A 22,833-nucleotide genomic window follows, 5' to 3' on the forward strand; every position below is an offset into this window, starting at 1 on the left:
ACTATTTTACGTGTATTCACAATTTGAAGTAGTCTACGCTTAATAATATACAATGCCTGAAACAATCATAGAATCATAGAATCACAGAACCAAGTGGGTTGGAAAAGACCTCTGAGGTCATCAAGTCCAACCCTTGATCCAACACTGCTGTGGTTACTGGACTATGGCACTAAGTGCCACATCCAGTCTCATCTTAAAAACCTCCAGGGACAGTGAATCCACCACCTCCTTGGGCAGCCCATTCCAATGCCTGATTACTCTCTCTGTAAAAAATTTCTTCCTAATATTCAACCTAAACCTGCCCTGTCACAGCTTAAGACTGTGCCCTCTTGTGCTACTACTGGTTGCCTAGGAGAAGAGACCAATGCCCACCTGGCTACAACCTCCTTTTAGGTAGTTGTAGAGAGCAAATGAGTGGTTAAAAAAATACGTTTTACACACTGGTTTACATAATGTTCATTAATACATTATTTTTACATACTACTTTTTAAGTATCATATTCATTAGTATTTACACACTACTCATTATTATAATAACCACTTTGTAACAAAAACAGTCTTTACCTATGCAAGTAATCTGTGTCTAAGCTATCAAGGAGAGTGAATTAAAGAGCACCAGTATTTTTGTCTTCTCCTCTCCTTCTCTGTTGTCTGAGAAGCTGAGGTTATATCACTAGTTTGAAAAGCAATTATAAATAAAGATTTACAAAATGAAGTCATTCCTTATTTGTCATCATTTTTATATGCTTTGGAATAATTGATAATTGTGGGCTAAGTAGCTATGTTCTAAATACTGTAAGCCAACATACATGAGGAATTGAAAGATAAGGCATATTTCTAATGAATTAAAAAAATTTGTTTCACTTTTACTTCCCTTGTCTAATTTTATTTCTGAGAACTGTGTCATAATTATGCATCTATACAGACATTTTTTAGTTATGGTGAAAAGATCACGTTGAAAATATTGTGATAAACAATTCAGTATTTAGCATCTACGTGACACTAAGGATTTTTTATATTTAGTTCTTGATTTTAGAAAAGAAACATGCATTTTATATGACTATCATATATTAATTCTTATTTTTTAGTTATTTAGGCAAGTGAATGTAGTATGAATAATATTTAGGATTCTAGTAATTCCTATACATATTTACTATTCACCTCTGTCAGCTACAGTAAGTCAAATAGGCTAAAGTCTTTCTCAAGGAGAGATTTGATGTCAAATCCAACTTATGACTCTACAGGACACCAGGGTTGGCTAAATCTTGATATACTTCCCACATTCTGTTTTTCTCCAGGAGTAACTACCTTTTCTCTGAAAGCAGTGTCACGATGGGCTAGCATTATAGAGTAGAATGAGAGAGTTACATCAGGAAACATGGATAAAAGAGTGAGAGTACCTGTTTACACATTCGTTTTGTGTTCTGTATTGTCAGCACCAGGTGATACCTTTAAGCACAAAAATCAGATGGAACGCAAGGGATACTTGTCCACTTCCTACGCACTACATCTTAAAATCTTTCATTGAAGAGCAAGAGTCTGGATTAAATTTTAGAAAGAAGTAGCTAATAATTGATATAGTTAAAGTACACATTGCCATCTTAGAAACTTGATTTTCAAGTGTATATATAGAATGATAGTGCTCTATGGTGAACTTGCCACTGGCTGCCACAAGAGAGGAACCCCAAAGAGAAGATACAAGGACTCCCTGAAGCAACATCTCAGCCTTGGCCACATTGATCTTCATCGTTGATCTACTCTGACCTCCAATTGGGAAGTCTGGAGACACACTATCCCTAACACTGCTGCTTCCTTTGAGAGCACACGCAGGAAAAAAACAATGCAGAAAGAACCATGTCTTGCCAATACCATCCAAGGAGTCTTTTTGCTGTGCCTTTTGCAACCGGACTTGTCTATCTCACATTGGCCTCTTTAGCCACCAACGCGCTTGCAGCAAATGCGGATAGAGCCCTTCCCAAATCTTTATTCGTGAAGCCTAGCCATGATGATGAGAATGGTAGTATAATAGAATCATTAAGGTTGGAAAAGACCTTTAAGATCATCAAGTCCAACCATCAACCTAGCACCATGATCTTTGAAGATTCCTTTCAACCCATATCATTCTATGATTATATGATTCCATGATATATGTTGTTTTGATAGATAACATTTTGTTATTTAATAATGTTTAGCTCTCTTTATGGTTATTTTACTTTATCTTTGAGCTTAGAAAAGAAAAAAAAAATCTTTATTTGAGGAAAGAAAGATCCCTATTAAATACTATTCCAGAATGGCTTTAAAAAATCTTTACATTTTAATCTTTTTGACAGCCTCTTAAAATAATCTGGTTATTGGTAGGGTATAATTATATCAGTCTTCCATCAATTTTCACTTACACTGCTGCAGTTCACCAGAATTAAATGGATTATATGTGATCATTAAGAACTGCTAAATTTAATGCCATATCAGGAGGTAAATTACCTTAGTGATATTTTAAACCCTGATGAGAGCTTTAGAAACGGTGCAACTATAAAACTATTCAAAGAAAGCATTGGAGATAGCTCAGTGAGCTGAGTGGTTTTGCCTGTAAATATTACTGGTTCATTTTAATTCTGTTTGTACCTCAAAACTGCGTCTGAACATTTCTAGACTCTTGTTCTTCTGAGTTATATCTCACTTCCCTTTTTTTTCTCCCCTAGCTGCTTCTGGTATATTTTTGAACTTGATTCAATAAGAAAATTGAAAAGACGTATCATAGGGAAGATGTTGCAATTCTTTTCTTCAGTATTTTCAGGTTGAATGTACTAATCTCTGTCAGTAAGAATGTCATCCCAGGGTAGAAGATATTGTCATCTGACTTCAGAAAGAAATTGTGTTACTTTATGAAAAAGATGGTATTTTCTACTCCTGCTTCAGAAAACAGCACTTTCTGTGGATTTTTGTCTGGAAAAAAAATTAATCTCAACTTCTTTTGATTTTAATTTTTTTTTTATTAAGCCTATCCCAGCTATGCTGATGCTTTATGATTCTGCAAGTATAAATTATTATGAATATAAACTTTGTCTTTACACAGACATTCTGTTACAAAAATATAATTAATTAGATCTTCTGTGTGCATTTCAGTGCAAGTTCCATCAGCTTTGTAAAATCCTTTAACCTACCAATGAAATTCAATGAGTAGAAAGAGTGGAAAAATGCAAAATCAGAAATCTAAAAACAGGTTTAAATTTAAATTCAAACAAGATAGGTTCTTAATTGAAGGAAAAGGTATTTGGGAAACCTACCAGCATTTTTTAAGTTAGCATTTTAAAAGCCTGTCTATATTACCTGCATTTTCATCCTAGACTTGCATTCTTGTATTGCTAAGATTCAGAATCACAATTCAGTCCTATGAATTGGAAGGTAAAATTGTATCTCAATCGCTTGCTGATAGGAACTCTTTTCCTTTTACATTTGTCTTTATCCTTCTTTCTAATTTACTAATATAGAAATATTCTTTCATTAATTTCATTAAATTAATCAGCTATACTAATAGGCTACAAAATATTTGAAAAATGCTTGTTGATACATTATTCTAATAACCTGATGCTGGAAAAATTGAACAACTTTGGATTGGTTCTTAACTAGGTGAGTCTTCATGTTAGCAGAGCTTTTAGGCTGTTTTCCAATACTCTTCCATGCTCATACTGAAAAAACGCCTTTGATGAAGTGTAATGAATTCTCTACTGGATACTAAATAAGTTCAGTGACTTTAATTATTGATTTTAGAGAATATAATTCAATGTAATAGATTTAGTCAGCTAATTGATAGTAGCTGGAAATACTGAAATAAATGATGAAATACTATGTAGACATTAAGAAAAAGGTGTGGACTTAATGCTCTCTGGAAAAAAGTGAAGAATTATTTGCTAATTACAGGCTAAACAAGATGTAAAAAATGTTTCTGAAGTATTCCTAAATTTTACTATATATTTTATTACTTTTAATATAAATGTAACCTGTATTTATGTCTAAAAACTGAATCAAGAGTGTCTTGTCCCTTTATGATTTTGAATTGTATTGAAAAAAAGGAGAGGACATAGATGTACCAAGAGGAAAGTGAACAGAAAGTGGACAAACCTAGGAAGACTGTCTGGTAGTGACAGTTTGAATATGCTTCTCACACAGTTGTTTGGACAGAAGTTTAAATAAAATTTTCTAATTTAACTTACCACTCTGTATGAGATCACAGTCAATGCCATTTGAAGATCTTATTCCAAAGCTGCACAGAAACAGAAGATACCTTTTTTTAGATCAAGGGGGTAAAAATATACAGAAATGGAAGTACTCCTGGTTATATGGACTTTAGGTGTCACCACTGATAAACCACACCTGCTTTTTAGAACATGGTAAATACATGCATGGGAAAGCACATACAGAGTCACAGTGATATTATGTAACTTCAATTTGAGCTACATCAACTTGTGTGTCTCCGTGTAGTGACTTTTTTTTTAATATTTCCACTATTGATTAGAATGCATAAAATGTACTGTGGTTACTTCCAGTGGCTACTTGTACAATAGCTAAACCATTTGTTTACAATTAATAACCTTTATACTTCAGTCCGAGAGAGAATTTTTAGTTTGAAACAGTCTGTTTCCCATCAGCACTGTTTTAATCCTTAAACCGGACATGTGTGCTCCTTAACAGCAGTCCAAAATCCTTAATATTAGCAGTGGTACAGAGATCTGGAACAGATCTTTCTGCAGCAGGCTCAGCACCAGCATGAAAGCTGTAACTGTAGCCTAAGATTAAACCCTTTTAGAAGACCTTTCTCTCTGGACAAGCCCCTGCTTCTGAAAGTCTACCTTGTATTCTTTCATATTCACCTGGGATAAAAGGGATCTCTCAACCAATGTTTTTTCTTCCATTTTACAAGATGTTAAATTGCTTCTCAGGTTGAAAATTTCCTGTAATCGTTATTATATATAAGTTCTAGTGAATAACTGATAGTCTGATAGAAATTTACGGTAGTGTATCAGACAGCAGCTCACCAGAGGACTTTGATAAACAAACCTTCCCTGACTGCTAGGACACTTTAACAGTACTGAACAGGAAGGAGAAGTAGTACTCTGTAAAAGGTACCCAGTTATTATCTGTGAAAATTCCAGTGTACACAATGTAATCTGAAATCCATTTTCTCTCCTTTTTTGTCTACAAATTTACTAGCAATCACCCCCTCTTTCTGCACAGTCTCTGAACTTCAGAAATCATCAACAATCTGTTAGCATGGTAATTAGTGTAAGCCCGAGATCAGTGGGTGACAAACAGCTGTTGCTCGCAGGTGGAATTATCCTATAGTTTTTATTTCTAGCAAAATCTTTTACAAACTTTTAATGTATCTCCACGTGGGATTGCCTGTCATTTCAGAAAGCTGACTTGGAATATTAGGGGCCAGGGCTATGACCCATGATACCATCCCGTCATGAGTAGTCCAGAATCGAACTATTAATGATATTACTGTCCACTACAATATCAAAACTGAACATTGGAGTTCAACTTTGTACTTGATTTTTTTCTCTCTTGTTGAAGGCTTGCCGTATGAAATGTTCATACTTTCAATTTTTCTGCATGATTTGAGCTTCTGTATGTTCACAGAAACTTTAAGGGCCTGACACTTTTATTTATGCAATTACTTCAAGATTGTTTAATGATGCTGAGTGGAACTACTGGCAATAAGGACAGCTTGTTTATTTATTCATAACAGAATTACTCTCATGCTTTGAAATTGGGTATATTGCACTTTTCTGTAATAGCTTACTGTTTACTCTAACAAATTTTGGTTCTTTTCTCCTATTTTGGAAATGTTTTCTGAAACTGATGTCTCATTAGAACCTTGGCAGGTAAAAAAGCGAAGTGTTCCTAATGTTCTCTTCTAATAGCATAATGCAAAGTATTGCAATAGGTTAGAAAAAATTGGTCAGTTTAATCCACCAGTACTTGACAGATTTTGAAATGTTCTAATTATGTTGCCCATATGTTTAAATGTTTCTTGGCTTTAGGCCAGAACAAAATACATTGCAGTTGAAGTACTGCTAAATAAAATGAACTAAATACTCTTCATAAAAAACCTGAGCTACTGATAGTGAAAATTTAAATTCTATCTTCGTCAACTTATAGTCCTTCAAAATTACTTAGGAGTAGAATCTGTCTACATGTGGAACTGAAGCATATATACGAATAAACAAACAAACAAATAAATAAATAAATTAAAAGGACTGAATTTTCCTTACCACTTGAGAAATCAGTATTAAGACTAGATAGATCTGCTGTTCCTAGGATGAAGAATTCTATTATACTACTACTAGTACATAAATTTCTTCATAGCTACAGGTAAGTCCAAGTAATAGAAAAATGTAGGCAAACACCTGTTTGATTTCTGTTATATAAAGGAAGGAAACATGATGTATTCTCAATATGCAGAATCATAAAACTATATAAAGTAACATATGAATATTCAAGAACGTTTTAGAAACACAATGTTGCTTAACCAAATATATAAAGAAAGAATTACTACTCAGTTATGAAGTCTAAAGTACTATGTTTGTAAGAAACTTTTTTGCAACTCTTTCTTTCATGTTTATGTTTTTGTTAATACAATGTAAATCAATTTTATTGAAATGTAAATGTTTCTTAGGAAACAACATAAAGTGTAAGTCAAAAGCAGTCTTATTTCTTTTGTTTGAAATTGTACTAACTAGACCTCATGAGGATTGGAATTTTTTAGATTGTGTTACTTGTGCACTTTTTCCTCCAGCAATGCCCATTACTGAAAGAACGAGATTTTCAATTCAACAAACACTGTGTAAAAACCAAACAGCATAATGCTACTTTGACCTTTTTCGTGTTCTTTGTTTTAGTGGCTGCTCATATACTCTGCTACCATGGCTATTACAACCTCTGAGGATAAAATAAAAAAATGGCCAACCAATCAAAACACATTACATCTAAAAAGTTAGAGTGCATGTGAAGGTTTTATGGAGTATTCATCTTCTGGATGTGTATTTTAAAGAAAGTGGAAAATTGAACAAACTCTCACTAAAAAGGTTGTTCAGGTTTTTTGTTGGTTTCTTGCAAATAACCTGAAAATTAAAACATACTTTCTTACAAGAAACGTATTCTATATAATGAAAATATTAAAAAGATGCATTTGTTTTAAGAAGAAATGTGTACACACAAGAAGCAAAAAATAAACATTGGAGGTTACAAAACATAAAATGACAAGGTGAGTCTCAAATGCTTGATATCATGGTTGAAAATGGACTTTTTAAAACATGGTCTTTCTGTCAGCTTGACACACTATTAAATTACCTTGTATTCTTAACATTATTTTGTTACTACAGTGTAAGGAAGAACATTTCATTAGTATGTCTTGCATCTTTAAGGCCCTTGTTTGTCTTTTTTTAAATTAATTGATTAGTAATGGCACAAGCATGATTTTTGAGAATGAGTTTAATTTCATTCTAAAATAAAACAGCTTAAATATATTTTGAAAGTGCCTGGTTTTATTCATTAACTGGTAAAATATTTCAGATTATCAGCTTAGATACAGATGCCAACATCTGAGGTATTAAACTTGGACCTGAAACACTAGATAGGATAAATCCTAATTTTTTAATGTCAAAGTTAATATAATTAGAGCATAGTTACTCAAACTTAGCTGTATTTTCATTCATATACCTTACCATAAAAAAAATTACGTTAGTTCTCCCCATATCTTTGCCTATAGGTCTATTTGAGGACCTCACTGTTCTAATGGATATGAGACTTTCTTCTCATGTCCTACCTATATTTTTCCTTGACCAAATTTTCTCAATAAGTTCTTGTGTCAGTTCATTTTTTTCTTTCCCAAACTGAAATATCAACACATGAAAAGCCTTTGTTCAGGTCAGCAGTCTTTGCTCTTTCTGCTTCTAACAATTATACATACTCTGAAGAGTCTTTACACTGTACTTTAGGTGCAATTCAACAAAGCCTCTCAACAATGTTGATGTCTTAGAGTATTAACTATATAAATCAAACTGACCAAAGGGATGTTCCATACCATATGTCATCAGTTCAGATATAAAAGCTAAGGCAAGGAGCAGGAAGGGGGGCATTCGTTGTCTGCAATGACTGCCTGCTGAGGAACTGTCACGCGTGCTGAAGCCCTGCTTCTCCAGAGTGGCCAACCATCGCTGCTAACGGGAAGTAGAGAATAAACCATGTTATCTTTCCCTTTTGTGCGCACAAGCTTCTGCTTTACTTTTTGTTTTAAATAAACTGCCTTATCCGTACCCATGAGTTGTTTTTCCACCTTACTCTCTCCCCTCTCTGGCTGGGAAGGGGAGTGATAGAGCAGCTGGGTGGGCACTTAGTGTCCAGTCAAGGTCAACCCACCACACGCAACAACCTAGGCAGCTAGCACTTCTGAAAAATCACACCATCCAGAGATGACTGAAGAATTCTTTCTGAATGGAGCTCTCATAAATGTCTTAGTACCTGAAAATGGAATTTGACTGAAATAATTTTATTTAATGGAAATTCCATGATTAGATGCCTTTGATCATCATATCATTGCCAGATATCTCAGCTTTAATCCTGTCAACATATGATGCATCTCCAGCTTGGGGCAAAGACTCTAGTAACATGCCAGGTGGTTTAAAGATATTAAAGATTAATGGTTGAGTGTAGAAATTTCTTTTCTAGGAAGTTTACTACTGGTAGTTGTAAAGTTTCTCCTTTTGAACACTATGAAATGAACTGAAACTGTTAGACTTCCAGTAAAGAAAAAAGAAATCTGAGCCTATCTAGTTCTCTTGAAATGGCATTGTAATTTAGTTCTAATTGCCAATTTGAAACAACACTGGAGTCACATGGTCTTTAAACATCAAAGGCTCCTAAGGCCATGTGCAATATTTACTTTGTACTAAGAGACTGTTTCCTCATGGGAATTTGAACTTCTTTTTGTTAAATGCAATGACTTGCCTTTAGAACCACTGCTGAAATAATGCATGATTCCTCTTAAATGTTTCTGTCAGCATTATCTGCATCCCCTGATAACTGGAAAATAATCAAATCAAATCTTTACACATAAGACTCCCATAATTAAATAGATGCTATTAAATATAGACAGATGTATATTTTATGTGTTTGTTTACCATTGCTACATGACTCTGTGATGATTCTGTAACAACATCTATGTGGCACAGGACTAAAACATTCTGTGGTTGTCAAGAAACCACAATGGGAAAACTTACTAAGCAGACACCTCCTTAAGAATATTAAGTGAACAATCCTGTGATTATAGCAGAAGCCTTGAAAGTGTATGCTCAGGATGAAACCTGAGGTACTCAGAATAGAAACACCAGGTATGACCAACTGACCAACACAGATGCAAACTGGAGAGGAACAGGCTTTATAACTGGTAATTCTTATCCTGTAATGCTATATGTGCTTATTATGATAAACAGCCACTGTAATTTTAGCATTTGGATAAAATATTTCTGTCTGTGTTTGGTTAGTCTTTGTGGATGGGCAGTTAAATGCAGTTGTAATGGTTCATCTCTGGCAGTTCAAAACAGCCAGTTCAGTTATTTATGGTGCTATTTTCCTTCTCCTCAAAATTCAAAAGTGAGGGAAGACATTTGTATCCAACTTACGGTCAAGAAATTATTGTATTTCTTTAAATAAGATCCAGCTTTCGTTTGAATGTCCTCTCATTATGTCCTGTTGTCCCATGGGAATAGTGTTGCAGCTCAATAAATATAATTTGGCCATCACCAGCAGAAACCTCCTTGTTCTGCAGTGCCCCAGGGGTACAGGGCCAGGAGATGGGGACAGGGCCTGATCTGGTTGGTGCCAGTTGCCCTGGCCGCCTGGGAGTGGGTAACTCATCTCCCCAGGGTGAACTGAGGTTGTGCCATGTGCACCATCATGCTGTGGCCTGTGCTTAGTAAACACACAGAAATAAACTTAAGTAGGTTAAAGACCAAGGAGGAAGAAAACTCCTCCATAAACATCAGACTCCTCTCAGTGAAGCTCTAAGGGTGCTGAAAGCTTGTAATCCTCCTCTTCAGCTGAGGCAGAGTGAAACTGTCACCTGAGGACCCAGAAGGACATCCAAGAGATGTGGATAACACCTGGGGAATTGGATAGATGTTAGTGAAGTGTCTAGTTTAATAACTTTAGGGTACTTTTTATCATTTCTGTATTAGTTGGCATTACGATTATTCTTAGTGTTATTGCAATTCGACTGATGATAAGGACTCATATTTTTATTAGATTGATTAGATTTGCTAATAAATATTTGACTATAGAAGGTTTGTTATCGTTTTGCTCATGTCAAGCTAAGTGCAATACCTCTCATTCATATGTCGCACACACCTATCAAAATAAGAGAAGGTAGCCTTAACCAGCTATATTATTTCCAGGTAGTGTAGTTAATGTCTGTCCCACAATCTACCTCATGCCCTTTTTGAAGTCTTCAGCTACTATTGATTTTAATAATCAGAAAACCATAAAAAGATCGTACTTCTTCTCCTAAAAACTTCAGTTGGAACCAGGGGTAACACTGGAGAAATATTGTCTTCAGGGAAAATATTTCAAGGACTGAGATGAGTACACATGTATTATTGTATCTATACAAGAGCTACAAATACACCACAGTTAATAAAAATTATCTCATATTGAAGGGGCAAAATATAATAAAGAGTTTATTGTGGAAGAAGATCATGAAGTATTTAAAATAAAATAAAGTAAAATAAACAAATTTAAAATAAAATAGCATCACATGAAATATGATACAATACAACACAATACAATAGGGTTTTCAACTGCTGAAGTTGCATATGAATATGAATGTTACTTTCAGTTTTTATAATATGGTGACATTTCAAAAAAAATTTAACATCTTTATTAATATTCTGAAGACCTATAATTGCTTAATAACTGCAGGAGCCTCAAACAGACATGTTGTATGATATTAGAAAAGATGGAGAAGATAAAAAGAAAAAATTGTAATAAAAAATTAACCAGAAAACAAAGTTTAAGTTTGGCCTTCATTTAAAAGTAAGTGTGTAGGAAAGAAATATAATTAATATAGCAAAACTCAACGTTAAAAAGGTATTCTAAAACTATATTATAATGCATGAGCTGACTAGTCTAAAGCCAGACTGGGTGGCTACTCTTTTAATGGAATGTAAGGTCAACTAACTTTTTTATTCATTACCAACTAGAAATTTGGCTTCCTTGTTTCTCTTCTTTATCTTAATCTGAATGTAGCACAGATGAAAGTTTCTTGAAATGCAGTTTATAGAAAAGAGAAGTAAAAAGAACCATCTGCCCGTGTCTCTGTTTTCCTTCTTAAATTCACTGGCAATTTCTGATGTCATAGGTTACTGGAGTCAGGCTTCAGACTCGGGTTTGATTTTTGAAATTTACCTCACTACAATACTTTATGTCAAAGTTGCTCACAGAAGGTGTGGTAATACTTTTATAGTCCCACAGTGTAAGCTTAGGGCCAAAATTGGCCTTAAAGAAAAGTTGTGGACTTACATTTGAAACTTATTAGAAGCGAAATTCTTTGTCAGCTCCATTTAGTTCTTTAAATCAGGTCCACAATTAAAGTCAAAGTCATGTCTACATGTATTTTCAGGAACCGCCAATTATTTCTCCCACTGTGAGACAGTGGTTACAATAAAGATTTCTGCTGTTCAGAACTACTGCATTAGGCATGGTCATATATCTACTAATTTTATGTTTAAATGGAAGAACTGAAGGCTATTGTACATATTAAGGTGGAAGAAATAAAAGCAGTCAGACTAGCCTTTCACAGAACTTACACCAGTGCTATCTCATCATCATTTTCAAAGTATATCCTGAGAATGCAAAGTGTCTCTGGGCTTTATAGCTGTTATTGACAGCCTTCAAAAATTACATTCAAGAACTAAATAGAATGTCCTTTTATATGTTCTATATTTGGTTGATGGTTGTGCCTACTAACTCTAAAAGTTCAGTGAATGTGTTATAGCTAGTGGTGTAGTTGCCTAACACATATTACGATGACAGTGTGAATTTGCCTTGTTGAGATTACTCTGCATGGTTTTGTTCCTAGACTGAATATTAGCCATTTTTTGTCTTTTACAATTACAGAACGAGAAGCTTAGGTATGTCCATAAAAACAAGGGATTTATGCAGGTCTGAAAGGAAATAGTAGAAACTTGGTTTGTTTCTTGATATACGATATATTAAGAGACTAATTCATTTAGTATAGGGAAATTCATTTAGTATAGGGAATGCATTTCATTCATTATTTTTTGTTGGAATTGCATTGCAAAAACAAAGAAATTATACACAGTTTTTTATTCTACAGCAGGTAAGTGATTGTGTTTGGGGTTTTTTCTGCACAGTCAAGTGGAAAATGCATAAGCTGAATTCTGTCCAGGATATCTTTAATATGACTTTCTTTGATAATATTAATTTTCAAACAGCTTGTCATATGTTAATATATGTTTGCAACAGTAAACATAATTTCTATCTTTACCCACTCGTAGACTTGTTTACTACTTAATAGTTAACCTGATTGCGCTCTCACATAAATGGGGTTAAGTTAATGATACTACATCAAAATAAGCTATCAGAAGATGACTGATGATGTCTATCTCCTTTTCTGTGTAAAAAAAGGTATGGTGGACAAATAAATTGCAATAGTATCTCTAATACCTAATTTAGAAAGTATGCTTTTTATAGTCGATACAGCATAAATCTTGTGATAAACCCAGATGAAATGACTTTCAAAACTGTATTAATTCTACTATGCGGAAGGAAAAGAGAACTTGAAAAGGATACATGGAATCAAATTTAGACCTTAACATACTCGGAAACCTCTCCATAGTCGGAGACTGAAATGGTTAATGGTTTATGCATTCTAGGATTCCCAGGGGACTTTTGCAGGCTGGGAAGAGGCAGCTGGACCCATCCCTCCTGCCAGTGCTGCTAAAGGTGTCAAGTCCTGAAAAGGCAAGTAGAGCCATGTTTATCAGGCCTCTCACAGGAACTCTGCGCAGGTCCAGGAGACGTTGGAGGCTCGTGGCACGGCCTGTGACACTATCCATGGATATAATAACTCATAACTTCTTTGAGTGTGGGGGCTTCCCTCCCCCACCCTCAATGGATCAAGGCCACCACTTCAACTGACAGACATGGAAGCAGCAACCACCAAGTTCCATTGCTGGACCCTGTGGGCAGTGACTGTATACATTTTTCCATTCTCATCTTTTCTTTCCCTTACTCTCCCTTACCCTTATCCAGTCTTTCCTTTCTCTCCCTTATGCATTTTCCCTAAAGGTTGTCTTTATGCCATGTTGCTATAGATGAGAGATATAGATAACACCCAAAATGGCAAAATATCTGTTTACCTTTGAAATAAAATTGTTCTAAAATAAACTCTACATATATATATATATATATATATATATATATATATATATATTCAGTGTCGTTTCACTCTAATTCACCCCAGGGGATTTATTAATAAGAACCTGGGTTACCACCCCACCCCCCCTTTCTGGGACAGGTCGTAACACCCACGCCACTTCACAATGCTCCTGATTAGCACTCTTGATCACAAGGGACAGATTCAGGACAGAAATTATTATTTTGGAATATTAATTTTTTATTGACTTTTTAGCAAGGATGGAAGTATAACTGAGAGGGTATTAGTACCCAGTGTACTGGGTGAGTGACTCACTGTCATGGATGCTCATAATCAACCTAAACAAAAAAATTTAGAGATCCTTGTATTCCATGTTTTTAAGTGTCTTTATTGTCTCAGAATGGCTGAGGTTGGAAGGGATCTCTGGAGGCTAATTTGTCCAACCTTTACTATGTCAAAAGCAATAACATACAATATTTTTATATTAGTACAGGTTTAGGTTCATCATAAAATTTTGTGGGTTTCCACCTGAATTAAGATTATTTTATCTGTAAATCTATGCCCTCCAGTAGTTTAGATTTATGCCTAAATTACAGTAGTTTCAATTCTTCAAGCTTCCCACTGCACTGGTTAAAAAAAAAAGAATTATTTTATGCTTTTTATTAATTTCAACACCTAATTTACTAATCCATAATTAAAATGAATAAATTATCAGTAGAAACCAATGAAAAATAAGATATTATCTAGAGGATTTTAAAAAAAGCTCTGGAATTTAAATATTCTGTAACTCTATGTAATATTATAAAATTATTTTAAAAGGCTGTGCTGTTCTGTTAAACTGTGTGTATGTTTTTTGAAAGAAATTACTCACATTAGCAAATACATTTCCAGTAAAGGCCTCTTCAAGTCAAAGTTCAGAGGAGAAAGTATCTGAATCTCTAGAATAATTATAATCTATATGTATGTACTACACTAGTTGTTAGTGGCTAACTCAGGTCTCTGAAAGAAGTTTTCCAAAAATTCACCAGCCATTATTCTTTTGTTGCTGAATTAAGATTAACTGTTAAGAAAGCTGTGCTGAGAAATTACTTTAAAAGCCTTATTTCCATTATTAAGGGAGCTTCATCACAAAATAGCACATAGTCAATAGAAGGACAGGACGGTTACCTGATGTAGCGTTGATATGATCTAAGGTTCAACAAAGTTGCTGGGTGGATCAGAAAAATTGATCATGCACATTGTAAGAATTAAGATAGACTCAAGATGAAATAGCTGAAATTCTCACCTTGCTTTGAAAGGTAAGGTTGAAAGGACTGCATAGCTTGCTGTGATTAATTTGAAACCAAAAAGGAGCTATAAATAACATCCACAAAGGTTGTGTCATATACTGGGTAAATACTCTTGCAATGTTTCAATCATGTTGCTAGTTCAATACTCCTGGAAAAATAAGCTTTTTTTGGAATGTCCATTTTATATTTTCCTCAAATTGACCTCATAATATAGATATTTTTAAGAACCTAACATCTTTCTGTCAAACTGGGTATGAATTTGAGAGGATATGATGCTTTATTTGAAAACCTTTGGGAAAAAAAAATATCTCCAAACACTGCTTCCTTTAGAAAACATATAATAATATGAAAATATCAACATTATTATTATTATTATTATTATTATTAGTAGTAGTAGTAGTAGTAGTAGTAGTAGTATAAATTGGTTCCCATCCAAAAATAGTAATACACTGTAGGCCTCTTGGTTTAAATAGGATAAGCTTTGCAGAGCGTTAAAAACATTACTCATATTTAAAATGAGGAAATAGTTCTGTCCATCTTTCATTGCTTTTGTCCAATAGAATGTGATATAAACAAAAAGATAATTGATTTTCTCTTTCATGCTAATTGGAATAGCAAAGAGGGTTAGCAGCTAGGTTGCTGAAAGCTATCAAAACAATGCAAAAAATACCACTCACACTGTTTCACTTCCCAGCACTGCCATGACATGACTGCAAAAAATGAAAACTACAATCTCTTCATGAAAATGTGAAGACACTATCTGCCCAATAGAAGAGGGTTAATATAGTAGTAATTTTGGCATTAATTGCCTAAATCTTGTCACCAGCCTGTTAAATAAACCTTGGTTTTAAACGATCACTGTAGTTTAGTTGCTCTTGAAACTGGAAGTTGCTTATCAGTACTTCCCATCGGTAAGTAGCAATACAAGGGAAATAAATGTGAAACTTGAGCTGTCAGGAAAGAATAAGGCTTTTCATATGAGTATCAACATTTCTTTAGCCCAAATACAAGATACGATAAATGGTTTAGATGGAAGTTACACTTCTAAAGGTAGGTAATTATCAAAGCTTTATTATTAGCTAAAACATAACTGACAAATGTGAAGACAAATTATGTTATTAAACAAATCTGACATAAGATTTTGAACTGGCAGTCTTGTTTTAAGTAGTTTTAGTTTGCATGCAGAGACATTCATTTGTTTTTCGTCAAACATGTTTTATAGGTGTAATAAGTGAAAAAAATCTAATTAAATTCCTTGAGAAAAAAGTTCTATTGATTTGTTTAAAGTTTTTAATAGGAACATAGCAACTGCTGTGCCTGTGTCAGATCCAGAAATATTAAATTTGATGTATCCTATATTTCTTGTAGGACTGCAAACTGAGGAACATTATATCTTGATTTCTGATGCCAGTCTGAATTAGTTTATTGATCTGTACTTCAGCTCATTTTAGAACCCTATTTCTTTTTGTTCTCTGGAGAGTCAAGTGTTTCCATCCAGAATCTAAAAAGTATTAATTTTAAAGAGCATTACCATCTGTTTTACTACTCCAGTATGTATTCAGTATAAATCCTGTATCAGAAGCAGTCACATCTATGTAACAAATATTGGTATGATTGTGTAATAATAACATTGAATTACTTTCAGTTGAAAAATAATGTGATTCAATTACTGTTTTGAAATTCTTATGGAGTTACTTACTGTAATTTAATTTCAATACTATATAGAATATTATATGAAGTATCTACTTGATTAATGTTTCTTGGGGATATTATCTCTAAAGATGGTCAAAGTTTTAATGAATTAATTTGACCATCATTATGGGTAATGTGCTGAAGACACATTAATCTAAGTAATATCTTATAGTTTATGCAGAACTAATTCATCTGAATGAGAATTTGGCAAATTAATCCAGGTTCCAACATGGGAAAGCAATTGATGCCCAGTTTTGAATCAAATAATGAATATAGTCTGGTATACATTTTTCTGTTAAGAGTTTATTATTTTGGGGGGTATGTTTCTCACAGATAAATATAGTTATGTCCTGTAAGTGTACAATTGTAAGGAAATGTATGAGGTTATGAATTTTAATGTGTAATAAATTATTTTTTCATTATAAAAAAATCTGCAGATTACAAAAGATGATCATGTCTCTAATTGAGTAAGTGTTTCCAAATCATAAATAATGCCGCATGTGTCGTATTCAAAGCAGAAAGTAATAATCTGATTTAGAACTGTTTCCTGAATTAATGGTCTAACACAGAGTTCTGCTTCTGTTCTTTACAGCAGATTGAGATGTTTCACCTATTAGCTCACTAACTGTATGTTGGATTTCCCAAGCTCACAGTCATCAGGGGCTTTCAGCCTAGTAGTTTCCAATGAAGTTTGTGAGGGACAGAAAAATGATCTCTTACCAGATACTCCTACATTTTTTGTATTTCTTTTTCAATGTAACACGACACATTTTAGCATTCATGTGTGACCCTCCAAACCATGGAGAACTAATGTCAGAGATATGTAAGTAAGTTAGCCCGAGCTTCAGATTCCTTAGACTTGCATAAAATTACCTACAGAACATTATTAACTATGTACAACAGCTGATTTTGTTTAAAAACACTGCAAAAATTATGGTGGATTTACACTATAATCTAGTTTACTTTCATGTATGAAGCAAAGTACAACACACATCACCATTACAGAATGTAACTGTATAGCAGGATTATGTTAATATTATTGGTTTAGTGTATATAAGATAAAGATCTCAGAACACACACAATAGGATCAAGACACTATTAGGATTTTAAGACGTATTTTTGTATGGTTGTGAGCCTGGGCAATCTGTAACAGCCATTGGAGAAAACTAATCTTTCATTTTTCAACTTCTTGTTCTTTGTTATAGTCCATGAGTGGAGCACAAAATGGGAAGATAAAGTTCATTACACCAAAAGAGTGAAAATCTTCCTACCTCAAAAAATTTTCAACCACCAATAACTTTGTCGGGTCCATCACAATCAACTGCTAATTGTTTTTACTGGAGTTGTTCTCCTTTATGGAGAATTGGTAGAAATTGAAAACCCAGTTACATAGACGCTTGTTAAAAAGGCATGAATGAGAAACCAGGCAGGATGATCAAGACAAAATAAAATAGAGAAAAATTTGCCTTGCCAGATATCAAGAGCCTTCATGCTTCTATTTCATTTTCCAGTCCTGTGTTTTCTGTCTACTGTACAACCAGTGACAAGTGCTACTGCTCTAAAATTGGGACTTAGCAAGTTGTATGCCTGAGCCCTGAGGGCACCTCCAATCTGACTGCGCAGGCAAAGTCCCTGTGGATCCTCTCACCCCGTCCACAGACCAGGACTCCCTTTCAGCCCCCTGGAGCTCCACATCTCATCCAACCATGGACCAAGACCTCAAGTCAGCCCCCTCAGGACTTCAGTCCCAGTTTTGGTGATGCTGGAGCAGTATGGGTTTTCAGCTCCCCTAAGTTTTCTAGATAATACTTAGAATTTGTAACCCCTCTGCAAATTTGGCAGGGAACGCTCTTAGAACCTGTCCGTCTAGGCCAAAAGTTTTCCAGCAGAACATGAGACTTGTGCTACTAGATAAACAACTAAATAGTTACCATCACGGTCATCATGTTCTTTGGTGTATGACAGACCCTTTGTTGCATGATTGTGGATTAGAGTTCTTTTCTTTCAGGCTCACAAAAATGAAAATCTCTCCGTACAATTATATTGATTACTTTTACTAAGTACTTGGCATATGTGTCAGTCTCTTTAAAAATCTCTTTACTGTTTTATTGCACTTGTTTTTGAGTTAGCAAAAGATGATGCTACAAATGCTATGGTAGTCTATCAAAAAAGTCAAACAAAAATGAAAAATTCCTTATTTCTCATATTGGCACAGTAATATAATACTCTTCAATTAAAATTATATAATGTTCAAAAAATATTCATATCCAAAAAGTTTCTTTACACCAGAAGTTTTATAGCTAATCCAGAAGGTTTTTCCTAATCATTTGCCACAATAACACTGGTTTGAAGTTCACGAAAGTAAGAATGTTTACAAATAGAATGAAATAATAACAACAGAGAAGTAATGTTAAGAAATACTAAATTTCCCCAAAATTCCCAATTTTCCCAAAGGGAAAAATTTTGTCAAAAATTAATTATAATCAAGAGCAACAATGTACCTTTGTACATTGATAGTTGTAGATAGTACCTTTGTGTTTCAATAACAGCATCACAGCTTTCATCTTTTTGAGACATACACTCAAATATCAATGTCACCATCTGTAATATTACCTTTACTTCTATGTTATTTGTCATTCAGTTAATAACATTGGCAACAATATGAGGAGGACCCAAAAGGCATACATTATCTCATTAGAGAAAGTTGATTCCAAAAGGGGAGAGGTGAAAAAAATAGCTGATTCTTAAGAAATGATAGATATAGAATAAAGTACAATTATAGGCCAGTTTAAATGTTGGTATTTTCAAACATTCAGGTTCTTGTTCCTGCAATTATAATAACTGTAAGGGTAAATATCCTTTTTGCCAGAAGAATTCACTTTGAGGAGACAGGTGTTCTCTTAGGAAGTCTTTCCTACCTGGGAAGTGCCTTTCTCAAGGGTGGTTAAATGTTTTTTTTTTTTCCCTTTTCCTTGTGCATTCCGGAGAGGTCTGAGGGATCTCCCTCTCTCTCTCTCTCTCTCTCTCTCTCTCTCTCTCTCTCTCTCTCTCTCTCTCTCTCTCTCATTCTGGTATGAAGAAAGATAAACAGATGTTATAGGCCTTGCTAGCAGAGAGACCCTGGCAGGGGGATGACAGAGAAGATAAAAACCTTGAAGATGGACAGGGGGTATCTCTTGCTCAAGCCCAGTGCTTAAGTAGCACTGGTGCAGTTTTCTCTTGTAAGTCTAGTGTTCTTGATTGCTTGAATAAATTCTCCTGAACTTCCACTGCCTGGTATTTTTGGGGAAACCCATATATTATCTTATTTCACAATAACATTCTTCTAACATAGGATACTGAGGCTACAGAAACTTTCAAGAGCAAGACAGACACTGAGTGTCTCAGTAGCAAGGAGACTTTAATATAAGGCAACAGTAGGCTACTCTTCAAGGACAACTAAAGGAAAACGTTTTTCCCGACTGTCTAGAGAGGGCATGGTGGAGTTTGTCTTCAGAATAAAGCCACTGAAAATTGCTGGACATAGAAAATGAAACTTGAAGGACATAATGAGAAGGGATATTTTTTCATAAGCCTTTCTATTTCTAATGGTCTTATTCTGATATTTCACCATCAAAAATAGTGTAATTCTAGTTTCTGAGCAAATTAATACTTTTTTAAGGTGTAGATAGTTGTGCTCTGGGTGCTTACTTGAGGAAAAAGCTCCATGATAACGCATCTTATAACTCTGGCTGCCAGGATTCTATCACAGCATGAAGAGTTCCTTTTAATTCATCAAAAATATGTATTGACAGGAATACCACTAAACTTTTAGCACTATGACTTATTAAATATTATTTGTATTCTCGATTACAGAGGGCTTCTGCTTTAGGAGAGTATCTAACTTCAAAGTAGCATCTTCACATGATGAAAGAAGGTAAAATAAGTTATAAATTGTATGTCATCCATCAGCTTTTTGTAAAACAGATAGCAATCATTTCTAAAAATAAGCACTTTTAAAAATGTTATTTAATAGTTATACACACTTTTTATCAAAATTACTAATCTTCTTATAAAGTGAGAATATATATATTATTTTCACAAAAATGAAGAAAAAAACTAGTTCAAGAAAAAGCACTATGAGAAGAGTATGTAGACAGTTCTACAATGTATGTGTAATTCAATTATTAAGAACATATGAGAAAGTAAACAGATAAGGTTAAGTAATACTCTTTATACATTAAAATAACTAATTTTCTACTTGGGTGGGACTAAATTAGCTCTTTTGGAATGCACCTTATCAGTTGTTCATACTCTGGAGCACATACCATCACAAATAAACCATAGAGGAATATTTTATGTTATAACCTCCAGCAGCTGGATATTATTGTGATTGGAAGAGCATATAAAAATCTGTGTAATACGCAGAAGAGATGGAGAAAAGAACATGAGCAGGAATCCAATTAAGCCACCTTACAACAACCAAAAAATGCAAGGTTTTTATAAACTGTAGATGCAGGAAGAATTCTAAAAAAAGGTGCAGGTTGTAAACTGATACAATGTGGATTTTGGAATTTAGAATGAAGCATTCTTTCAGCCCATTCAAATTAGACTTCCAAACATAACAAATTTGCACGTGAACATTGTAAGATTCTTAAAAGACTGGGAAGTCTCCCAGAGAGAGTAGAGGGCATATTACCAAATCCTCTTATCTAATCCTTGGTTTAACACCATTAGAAAGCAGAGCATGAGATAATACCCAGTTTATTTCTCCTCAAATCTCTGACCAATGAATTTTAATTAAAATTTTTAGCAATTAAAAGGAAACAATAAGTTAAGAAGCATATTTTTTTCTTTTTGTTAGGAATGAAAGTAAACAAATTTTAAAAAGTAACTTAGAATTTCATCAATTAAGTTCTTTGTCAAAAAATGTTAGATAACGAACTGCAACCTCTTAAGCAGAATCACATATAAAAAGGGATTCTCCTTTTTGTTTGAAGCCTAACTCTTAATTTTGTTCTGTCAGATTGTGATGTCAACCTTCCCTAAGCCTATAAGTTTGTATGATTATACAGATTTAATATAAGTGTTAATAACCACTGAAATTTTCAGATCATAAACTGCATTCTTTGTTCTCTATGCAAGTTAATTCATAATTCATCAGTTTATAAGTGGTATTACCTTCCTAAAATCATGTGAGAGTCCTCATTTTTGCTCTGATGACCTTCTCCTAAAGCAAAACTTTTCAGAATGTACATATGTAAAGAGGTATTTAAAATTCAGTCATATGTGATGCATTTTATTATTTGTTTCTATATGTTCTATTTATATGTTTCTATATTTCTATGCAGACGTACAAAGACTCATTTTAGATACTAGTTGTTTCTTGCTCTGGTGTTTACCTGATAAAAATGTCAAGCTTTCCATCCCATATTACTGCTAAATATATTTTCTTCTAGGAGGCTAAACAACTGATATTGTATAATCTAACTGATTGTAAACGCATTCTTTCACTTCAGAGTTCCCCTTCTACAAATCCTTCCAAACCTTGGAAGTATTTTCTGTCATGAACACAATAAAAGTGAATGACTTGTACATAAATTGCTTCTTCCAGTCCTTCTAGCAATAAATCATCAAAATGAAATTTACATTCATAGGTTCAAGAGATCTACTGTTTAGAATAAAGTGTCCGTTTAAGCAGCTTTCAAGGTCTTATTTCTCAGAGGTGAGAAAGAAATATTCAGGTAGAGTGTACTGCCCAATAATCAAACTCCTATCCCATGCTTGTAAACAAGTAGCAATTGTGGCCTGACCTACTTGCCTATAATCAGATAAGAGTCCTGCCTCTCCCGTGGCTATACAGTTCTCCAGTTCTCAGCAGAGACAAAAATCTGAGACTGCAGATGATAAGGGAAAAAAGAGGAGTGAGTCTGTGTCTCCCCAGTTAAGAAATTTTTTTTTAATTTATTTTGGGGTTTTTTGGGGTGTATTATTGTTGTTGGATTTTTTTTTTTTCCTTGCAGACAACAGTCAGATTGCAGCATCATAAGGGTTCCCTTAGGTATCTTTGATGAAGTTAAACTGGGTAGGGAAAATAATCTACTACAGAAACTGCATAAAATTCATTGACACTTATCTACATTGCTTGTCAATAAGATTGCACAGTCTGCAACATAGGTTTTCCCCTCAGAGCTTGGGGCAGAGGAGAAGAGTTGCAAAACAGCTGAAGAGCTCATTCTGTGGACTAGTATGGGGCACTAAGGAAAAAGAGAAAAATTCCAAATACTTTTTTAAGGAATTGATACCTTGTTATAAAGAAAAGAATTGATGCTCTTATATATACACATGTAAACTATGCTTACGCAAACTTGACTTTGTCATTGTCTTGGTTTGGAGGGTCAGTGCTGGAGCGAGGCTGCAG

This window comes from Manacus candei, unplaced genomic scaffold (assembly GCF_025592945.1).
Source record: "Manacus candei isolate 608988 ecotype Guabito, Panama unplaced genomic scaffold, ASM2559294v1 h1tg000049l, whole genome shotgun sequence".
In the NCBI taxonomy this organism is placed as follows: Eukaryota; Metazoa; Chordata; class Aves; order Passeriformes; family Pipridae; genus Manacus; species Manacus candei.